Genomic DNA, 9697 nt, shown 5'->3' with positions numbered 1-9697 from the left:
GTGAAGCAGAGCCGAATGGTCCAAGAGACACATAGTTAGGCAGTGGAGGAGGCTGATGGACTCAAGGGGAGAAGTAACCAAAAGAGAAACATGAGGGTCAAATGATGCTTGTAAATCAGGGAGCTGCTATGATGCTACAATTTAGAGAAGCAGCAGCATGACAGCATGAGATCATGTTCTGTGTTGTTTATTTGCAATTTGTTGAATTTTACCTCCCTCAGGAAATAGCTGTGGCTCAAAGGCAGACAGCTTTGGGTAGAGGCACATGACAGCAACATTGGAGAAAGCTAGTCAGCAGTGGCAGCAGCAAGGCAACAGACCAGGTACTCGTTACCATGGAGGGAGCTGGGCACCTGGGGTGGGCTGTGGGCGTTGAACAGCACAGTCCACCAGGCTGGCCAAGCATCTTGCAAATTAGTGGTACAAACATCAAACATGTGTGATCATTACCACTGAAAACATAACTCAGAGCTCATGCCCATAGGGTTGTCTTCATATATATGCCTTTTTAAAAAGGAGTATTTACAACATTAAGTCCATAGTCAGCTTGATCAGATCAAGCCAGCCACCCTTATGCCTGAGATACTTATAAATGCTTTGTGTGTTGGGTGTGTGCTGCTGCTGTGCTCAGCGGCCACCTGAATTGATATTGCACCCAGAAATTGCACAAAGGGAAGTGGTAGATGTGTGTGTTTTCTCCCAGTGGTCCATCTTTGTTTCTCTCAGCCTTTCACCTTGCCGCTGCTGCACAGGATTATTTCGGTTGAAATACTGCAAGACTGAAATATATAGCTTGTTCTTGGCGTGGTGAACTCCTGTATTGGCATGGCATGAGATAACTGTCAGCAGATTTCTGGAATTCACATAAATGGCATCCAAAGGAAGAGGCTGTCAGTCATCAGGTCATCTGTGTGCTCTTTGCCATTCTCACAATTGGCTGATTCTTCAGGGCACATGTGCATAGATGGAGCATTTGTTGGCCCTGACTCTTGCTTTCAGAGGCTGGCCAGAATCACAGCCAGGCACTGTTGTAACCAGACAGTGCCCCAATGGAGGAATCACGCTGCTCTTGTTGGAATCCAAAGAGAGACACTTTGTCATTTGTTTATTAGGGATACTTATATTTTATCCTGGATTGAAAATAATAATTACCAGAAACCATTAGTTACTAACACAAGTGGTCCACTTTGAAACTCAATCCAGCATTTAAGAAAAGCAATGTATCTTTGCCAAATAACTTGAGGTCTTTGTGTGTGGAGCTGACAGATGGAGTCCATTGATGATGAATGCACTTGGATGCACACAGAGTCCAGGAGAGCATCCTTGGGCCATGAGGGTTTGCCAGAAAGTTAACAAGGCTGAGTTCAGAAGGGCTGTGGACAGAGAAAATCAAACCAGTGAAATAGCATGCGTGGAGATTCTTTTTTCAGTGGGATAGCTACCAGGGTATTTATTGCACCTGCTTTAAGATGATACACCATGTATTCATTTAGTTTTAGCCATATTATAGGAGTAACTTGCAGAAAAGAGGACTTTTAGTACAACAGTACTTGAGAAATCAAGGCAAAAGAAATTGTCTTAAATTTTACCCTGTGAATGTTTTCTGTTACTTAATAATACTTCTATAGCTTGAGTGGTTGGGATAAAAATTTAAAGAATAGGACTTCACTCAACCAAATAGAAAATATGTGGTTGCTGTGTTTTTTTAAAAAAAAAAAAAAAAACAAAAATATATAGAAAAAGGTGATAATTATCCAAATCCCACCTATATACACAGGTAGAAATACATGATTTCATGTAATTGGGATTGTACTCTATAAGCTAATCTATAATCTCTTTTGATCACTCCTTTCTATGTTGTTGAATATAATTTTACATCAAAATTTTAATGCCTGCATAAAATTCAGTTGTACATGTTTATCCTGTTAATTTATTCATGGTGACATTCATTCATCAAATATTTTTTTTCAGTCTTACCATGTAGTAGACACTATGCTAAATCCTGGGGATGCAGCAGCAAACTCCTCTCTCAGTGGATATTTAGGTTATTGCTGATTTTTCTGTTAGAAGCAACACTGCATTGAACATCCAATACTGCAACATGTGTCTTTGAATACTTTATTTTCTCCCTAGAATAAGTTCCTAAGAGAATTGGCTGGTCAAGGAGTTGGCACCTTTTGAAGTTTGATCCGTATTTATTGCCTAAACATTCGTTACTGGAAGTGTCAGATGATGCCAGTTTTTCCATATTCTCATGATAATAGTTTTTGTTGGGTATCATCTTTGCAAACTTGATAGGTGAAAAATTATACTCTGCAATTTTAACTTATATTTATTTGATTTTTCAGTGTGCTTGGAATGGGAATTTTAACTACTAAGAAATTGTGACCTCCATATGATCTATGGAGTACAATTTTCTTTGAGTCTTAATTTTATTTCTCTTAAAAAGGAAGATCTTTTTTTATTTTCTTCTTCGGGGTCAGGTTAGAATCAGCGAGAGGTTGTCTATTTCAGGCAACTGAATCCTCACTGAAAGGATGTTGTATAAATATTACTACTGACTTAAATCTAGTTGGTTTTAGCATCGTGTAACTATTATCAGAGCTTTTGCTCTAGTTGTTAATATGTCATAAGGGAGATTTATTTAACTCAAAGATGTATTTAACTCAAAGATAACCCTTTGAGTTAAATATGTTTAAATTTGTATGACTTGATTAATTGCCTTTTGTTTTCAATAGATGCCATATTTTTGACAACATAAAAGAACAAAGAGGCATTTAAGGAGTACCTAAAAAAAATCGTAAGGGTAAATGCCTAAAAATATATGGTCTCCATTTAGCTCATCACCTAGCTATGTAGCATTTAAATTTTTAAAAAATACTGTCTTATTTTCTGGCCACAAGTGAAATTCAGCAGTAGCTGAACAAGACAGATAACGCCGGGCATGGTGGCTCACACTTGTTATCCCAGCACTTTGGGAGGCTGAGGCAGGTGGATTGCCTGAGCTTAGGAGTTCAAGACCAACCTGGGCAACATGGCGAAACCCCGTCTCTACAAAAACTACAAAAATTAGCACACACCTGTAGTCTCAGCTGTGAGGCTGAGGTGGGAGGATTGTTTGAAACCCAGGTTGAGGCTGCAATGAGCCATGATCACACCACTGCAGTCTAGCCTGGGGAACAGAGAAAGACCCTGTCTCAAAAAAAGACAAAAAAAAAAAAAAAAAAAAAAAAAAAAAGAGGTACTCAGAGAACAGGATATAACTCCTTTACTGAAGTTCCACTACTCAAAGATGACCAATGTCTCTGGCCTTTGGAGTATTTTATTCTAGTATTTTTTTCCTCTAGTTGTATATTCTACAAAAATGGAACCATACTAAGACTGTACAGCATTTTGAATCTCAGCAAATGTGTATAGTTATTAACAATGAGAGGGAGTGGTTACCTAGATTTTTTTATAATGGTTTAATGGGGAATTTTGTTTGTGTTGCTATTTATTTGTAATAAAGTTTTTATTGGAATGAAAATTAAGTATAATTGAAAGATATTTTAGACAATTAAAACTATAAACATTTCAGTTCCTCCTAATTCGTTGTTCAGATCTCCTGCTTATTATGCAATGAGAAATAATATGACCATTTTCTCTGTTATTTGGGAAGATGTTTAAACAGTTTACAGGCTGCGGGAGGCTGCAGCTGTAGCCATTTCCTGTTGCTTCTACTCCTGGAGAACATGGAGGTGGTGTTGGGCTGACTGAATGTAAACTGCCTGAACAGGTGTCTGCTCTGAATCTTTCTCAGCTCTCCAGCTCTCATCCAGTGTGATTGAGCTGAATTTCATGAGATAGTTCTGTTATTGAATACTGTCAAAATTAAATTTTTCAGTATTAAATTTGTTTTGAGGGAAGCCAGCTCTTCAAAGAAGCCTATTAGGAAATCCTTTTAAAGCACACCTGTGTACACACACACATGCAGAACTGTGAATTCACCAGCTTCCCTGCCTTGCCTGTTTGAGATTATCCAGGAATTAGATTTTATAATTTTTTTGAAAGTTGAGAACTCACCTGCTGGCTGCACTCATGCGTATGTGTTCAACAGTCAAATCCTTGCTTGCGTTTCTGCCCCATATAGAGTAGAACTTCCATGTGAATTCATTTGAATGGAAAAGGAATTATTTTTATTTTATTGCCATCTCTTGCTTTTTGTTACAGAACAAGAATGGAGTTGTTTTGAAGGCTCAGACCAAATAGATATTTTAAAAATATGTATTGTGTTTGGCATTGATCCTTGAAAATATCTTTGTCACTGGGTGAAATTCATAATTTAGGTTTATATAATATTTTCTTAATTTAATTCTACACAGTATATATTATTCTAGACTATGTATATAAAATTTTTTTGCATAATTTTTTTCCATTTCAGATTCTTAATTATTTCCAACTTTTCATTAGCATAGATCAAATTTTACTTGTATTTAATTTAGAACTTTAATTATTTCTTTATTCTTCTAGGAAATTTCAGATGCTTGCAGTGAAAAAAAAAAATCTTCTTGTGCTTCAGGTTTTACTTTGTTTTGTTTTGGGTGAGAATCTGGGACCTCATCAATGAAAATGGCTTTATCGTTTGGCTTTATTATTTTCCTCCCCACTTTTGTCTTTAGAATTATAACAACTCATAAAACCAGAGCCAATTCTGAAAGTTTCCCCAAATGTTAGGTTTTGTTTTCTCCCCATCATTTTGACCTATTTCTAAAATGTTGAATAGGAATACTGTTTGAAGTCAATTGTTGGCGTGGGATTTTTCCCTTTAGCTTTTCAAGTCCTCCAGAGCAAACGTACTTTCTCTTTACAGAGTGAACGTAAGTCAAGACAGCAGTGAGGCACTCTGGCGTTGGGACCCAGTGAGAAATTAAGGTTTGCTAGTGCTGGTTCCAAGGTGGCCTAAACTCTTGTACTTCAGCTCATGTCTTGCTGGGACAGATCTGAAAGAAGATCCATCTCCGTCGGTTTTCTTGATACTTCTGTGCCTTCTGCCTGGCAAGGGCATCATGGGAACTTAGAGGTAACAAGGGCTCCCCATCTGTCCTCAACCCACTTGCAAGTTTCAACTCACACCTCTTTGAGGACACTCTGGCATCCACGCACATCCTCTTACCACACAGTGAAGATCTCCGTTAATAGCTAACATTCATCTAATGCTTCTAAGACCTTTAATATTTCACTGCTGCTTTTTGGAAATCCTGTGAAATAGGGGTCATTATTATCTCCACTTTGTAGATAGCAAAACTGAGGCCTACAGAGCTAAAGTAGCTGATTTAAGTCTGCAACTTATCATTATGGTCTGGAGTCTGTTGGAGTCCTGCATGCTAGCTCTTAACCACAGCACTCAATACCTCTTTCTTCCAAGCAGATTCCAATAAAGTGAAAGTTGAAGGCCCTAAAAAGTATTTGAGAAACACTGTGATTTCATTTATTGGGATTTGACCTACATTCTTTCTGGGAATATTGTCAAGATGAGATATAGTTTGTAAATGAGGCTAGTGCAGTATGATTATTCTCTCAAGTTTGCGTTTCATAAGCTGGAGTCATTTGCTCATGCTATGTTTTGTAGAGTCTTCCTGAAGCTGTTGGGTTCTCTGATGGTTAAGGATAATATCTTTATTAAATTGCTGCTGTGGTAGGCCTTGGTAAAGTTCAACTGGGTTGGGTGGGGAAGCTCTTTGAACTCTCAAAAATCACCAAACTACAGATAATCACAAATCTAGAAGAGGGAAAATATCAGTTATTTGACTTTGAAAACAAATCCAACTTTGTATTTTGGAAATTACTTGCAAGACAGTAAGTCCATGATTTTACAACACAATTGCCCTTGCAGGTTTAAAATTAGAAGTAAATATCATAGTAAATGCTTATTCAATAGTTGTTTAATGAATGAATTAATTATATTGTTTGTATAACGTTGAGGAACTAGAAAGATGAGTAAGGCAATCTCAATGTGTACATGAGGGCAACAATCGTGTATAATATCTACTTGGCACTTTATAGAGGGCATGACTCTCTCCATAAAAATATTTAGTATGTTCATGATGTCTTTTATCTAAAGAACTTCATGCTTTAGATATTAGTTAATTCTCAAAACACTACGCTGAGGAAGGTGAGTGACACACCCCTCATTTATAGATGAAGAATTTGCAGTTGAGACTGGTTAAGTGTGACTAACTCAAGATTGATTAACACTGGTGGTAGGAGACTTGTCTCTGGCCTCATTCTGTGCCTGTGACCTGCTCTTTGATGTTCGGGAAGCTTTATAGCCTCCTCCTGTCCAACCTCCCTTCCTCCCTTTAAAAAAAAAAAAAAGGAACATTTCTGATTTAATTACCCCCATAAAGGAAGAGTGATAATTTAGCTGTGTAAGTATATTTGGTTTCTAAGTATACAACTAAAGTATTTCTAGCCATTTCTCCCCAAACTCTTTTTCTTCACACAGTTCCACAAAGTGCACACCAAGCAGATGGTACAGACAAGCACATGGATTATTTACAGCCAGTACAGTAGACGAAGGCATATGTGCTAAGCCCTCTTATACCCACTCCCTGGGAGCCATTAACACATCCATTTAGATGAAAGAGTCTCGGGGTTTTGCCATGGGCATTTCTGCTACACTCCCCTGAAGCATCACCATCTGCCCTGCCTCCTCCCAGAGGCCCTGTCACCCCCACTCCTGCCCAGCCAGTCACAGCCCTGTTCTTCCGAGTGCCCTCATTCACTTAGATACAGAGCTGATAGCAGCTGCTGTTTTTCACTTAAACCAGTTTAGCTCTATGTCTATCTGACTTCGTTCTACCTCCATTGATGTACAGGGCTCTTTAAAAGGCTACCCTTGGGCCAAGTTCAGTTCCCTAGCATTCCATATAACTGTTTTGAGCACTGTCCACACTTTAAACTGGGTCCTGGGGTGCAGAAGGTCCTAAAACTTGGTCCCTTGAGCCAGTATGTTTGTTTCTTCCTTTGGGCGCAGTTTCAAGGCTATACCTGTGATGCCTGGAGAGTCCCATTCTTCCAGATCTGTAGACCAGCTCCCTCTGCTTGTCCTTGGCCCACAATAGACCCTGCAGTGCCCACATCTAATCTATGTAATCTGACAATTTAGCAACCCACAGCTAACTAGCAATACCTTCCCCATTTTTGAACTCCAAATTCCTGGTAGAACAATCTAATTAGTTTAACTTATCTTTTTAAACCAAACTACAACTTGTAGGTTCCTAGCCAGTACAGGAATGAGCCTCCCTTGTTCACCCCTGCCCCATCATATGTAAGGTCACCTCTACCCTCATCATATGTAAGGTCAAGTAAGGTCAGAACAGATTCCCAGAGAAGGGGATAAGGGTGAGGCAGTCACCCAAAAATGTACCGATGTGCTTTGATAGATCATGAAATACAAAACTACATTCTGCCCTTTGTCTTCAAACAAGTCTATTTGTGAAACTGGATTCAGTTAGAATAAGGAGCACAGAAGCTATTTGACCCACACTGTCCAGTATTTGCAGTACTTACATTTACAGGTCCAATCCTTATACTGTATGCATACCCCAAGCCCTACAACCTGCTACTGCCCATTATGGCATCTTTAAAACCTTTCCTTTTGAAAGTTTCCTCTAAACTTTATGACTTATGTAAAATTAAAGTCTATTTGTTTCCTGTAATTCTAGCAACTTAGTAAATCTAAAGAAATTCATAAATGAAATCATACAGCATAAAAAAAAATTTCTGTATCTTGTGTTCCTAAAACTGAGCTCCTAGAGTTAACAGCTCCTGACTACTTGTATATTCAGCAAAGGCAGAGGCAGAAGACAGCCATGTTTGCCACATATATCAGCTGGTGCCAGGCAAGGTTGGCTCCCGTGCCAAGCAGCTCCAATTATTCTTTAGTAAAACACACTTTTATTCATTGAGGAGCAGTTGCTTGCCAATGTATTATACAATTATATAGTGAATGGAGAACAATGGATGCATTGTAGAAATATTTTTAAAACAAGTAAACAACAGTGGATAGGAAAAGGACCCTAACTCCAAAGTGAAGACTGCTGACATACTGGATTTAGCAAAGCTCAAGTGTAAGGAAGGGTTGAGAAGGACAGAATGCTTTGTTTCAAACACCTCTTCTGGAAGGGCCTCCGGCAGCATTCGTTTCTGCCCCACCCACAGGGTGGGTTTGCGGGGAAGCACAGGGAGCAGGGGTGTGTAGGCATGTGTGGAAGTGGGTGTGAGTGCACCTAGGCACTGGGCTTCACACTCGTATTTCTAAGAAGAAAAAAGACAGCATACATTGGTTGATTTAGTGCTTCCTGAGGTCTTAACTTGAAAGGAACATGAACATACATGTAAATTTTTCAAGGGGTTAGAGCTTGCGGGTTTGGGTGACTTGGGATGAAACAGGGCCGAACCAAACCATCTAAGAGATTTACAGTTCACACAGGAGGTAACTATTGAAAGTGTTTTCCCTGATCAGTACCGCAGAATATTCAGTTTTGTTTTTTTTTTTTTTTTTTTTTGAGACGGAGTCTCGCTCTGTTGCCCAGGCTGGAGTGCAGTGGCCGGATCTCAGCTCACTGCAAGCTCCGCCTCCCGGGTTTACGCCATTCTCCCGCCTCAGCCTCCCGAATAGCTGGGACTACAGGCGCCCGCCACCTCGCCCGGCTAGTTTTTTGTATTTTTTTAGTAGAGACGGGGTTTCACTGTGTTAGCCAGGATGGTCTTGATCTCCTGACCTCGTGATCCGCCCGTCTCGGCCTCCCAAAGTGCTGGGATTACAGGCGTGAGCCACCGCGCCCGGCCTATATTCAGTATTTTTACCAGACTGACATCAAGTGGATTCATATCCCATGACTGATTGCATTTATGATTTAATTCTGCCTGGATGGCCCTGGGATACTCTGAGAGAAGGCCTTCCATGAATCAGAGGTTCTTCTCTTCCCATTCCAGTGATAGCCAAAGGCTACCTTGTTAGACCTGATGCCAGCAGACAAGGAGACCACCTTTTTACCTTACCTTCATGATGTATATTCCCATATTTTCATCCTAATAGTAATATAAATCTTTAAACCTTAATCCTTAATCATTTATCATAGGCATCTCTGTCATCTCATGAACAAGACAGGATTCAGATTACAAAGCGGTTTTACTAAATGTATATTACTCTCTTTGAGCTACAGCCATCTGACCAGAGAGCTGCTACCTTCACTGAAAGGATTGCTCTTTATAAAGTAAGGAAATCAGTCATTATTGCCTATTTGAGGGCAGTTAGAACTAAAACGTAGGTTTTTCTGACTCATGAGGTGTACTTAGTATTAGATCAGTGTTTCCACACTTGAGTCATTTGTATACTACCTTAATGATTTTTGCCATATCTATGTGCCACCTTTTTAAGGGAAAATGTATAAATATTTTCTCTTGAATTTATTTTTTCTACTGAATTTTCTTAAAGAAATTTGTATGACCATCTCAAGTAGAAAACCAATATCCTTTGATAGAAATGATAACCATTAAAATGGATAAGTGAAAATAAGAGAGGCCCATGCCTGAAGGCTCCAAGCCTAAGGCCACACCTCCCCAGTGAAGAGGGGGATTGGCAGGTTTTGGAGGGTGTCACTGGCATGGCAACATCTGGCTGAGACTTTGGTGCTTGAAAAATATTGGAAAA

The 9697-nt window shown here is 39.4% G+C and overlaps 1 protein-coding gene across 9 annotated transcripts in view; it reads left to right on the top strand.

Moving 5' to 3' along the window:
* FYN (FYN proto-oncogene, Src family tyrosine kinase) overlaps positions 1–9697 on the top strand; it is a 209773-nt gene that overhangs the window by 53796 nt on the left and 146280 nt on the right. For 3 of the 9 annotated variants that reach the window (XM_045391653.3, XM_065543226.2, XM_065543225.2), the window contains one exon: positions 222–323. The exons of the other annotated variants lie outside the window; for them this stretch is intronic. The gene's annotated coding sequence lies outside the window, so the exon portion shown is untranslated. The remainder of the gene's footprint in view (positions 1–221; positions 324–9697) is intronic. 9 annotated transcript variants of the gene reach the window in all.

The sequence above is a fragment of the Macaca fascicularis genome, chromosome 4 (genome assembly GCF_037993035.2).
Source record: "Macaca fascicularis isolate 582-1 chromosome 4, T2T-MFA8v1.1".
NCBI classification, from domain to species: Eukaryota; Metazoa; Chordata; class Mammalia; order Primates; family Cercopithecidae; genus Macaca; species Macaca fascicularis.
Note: the sequence above shows the minus strand (reverse complement) of the source record. Positions and strands in the feature narration are given on the sequence as shown.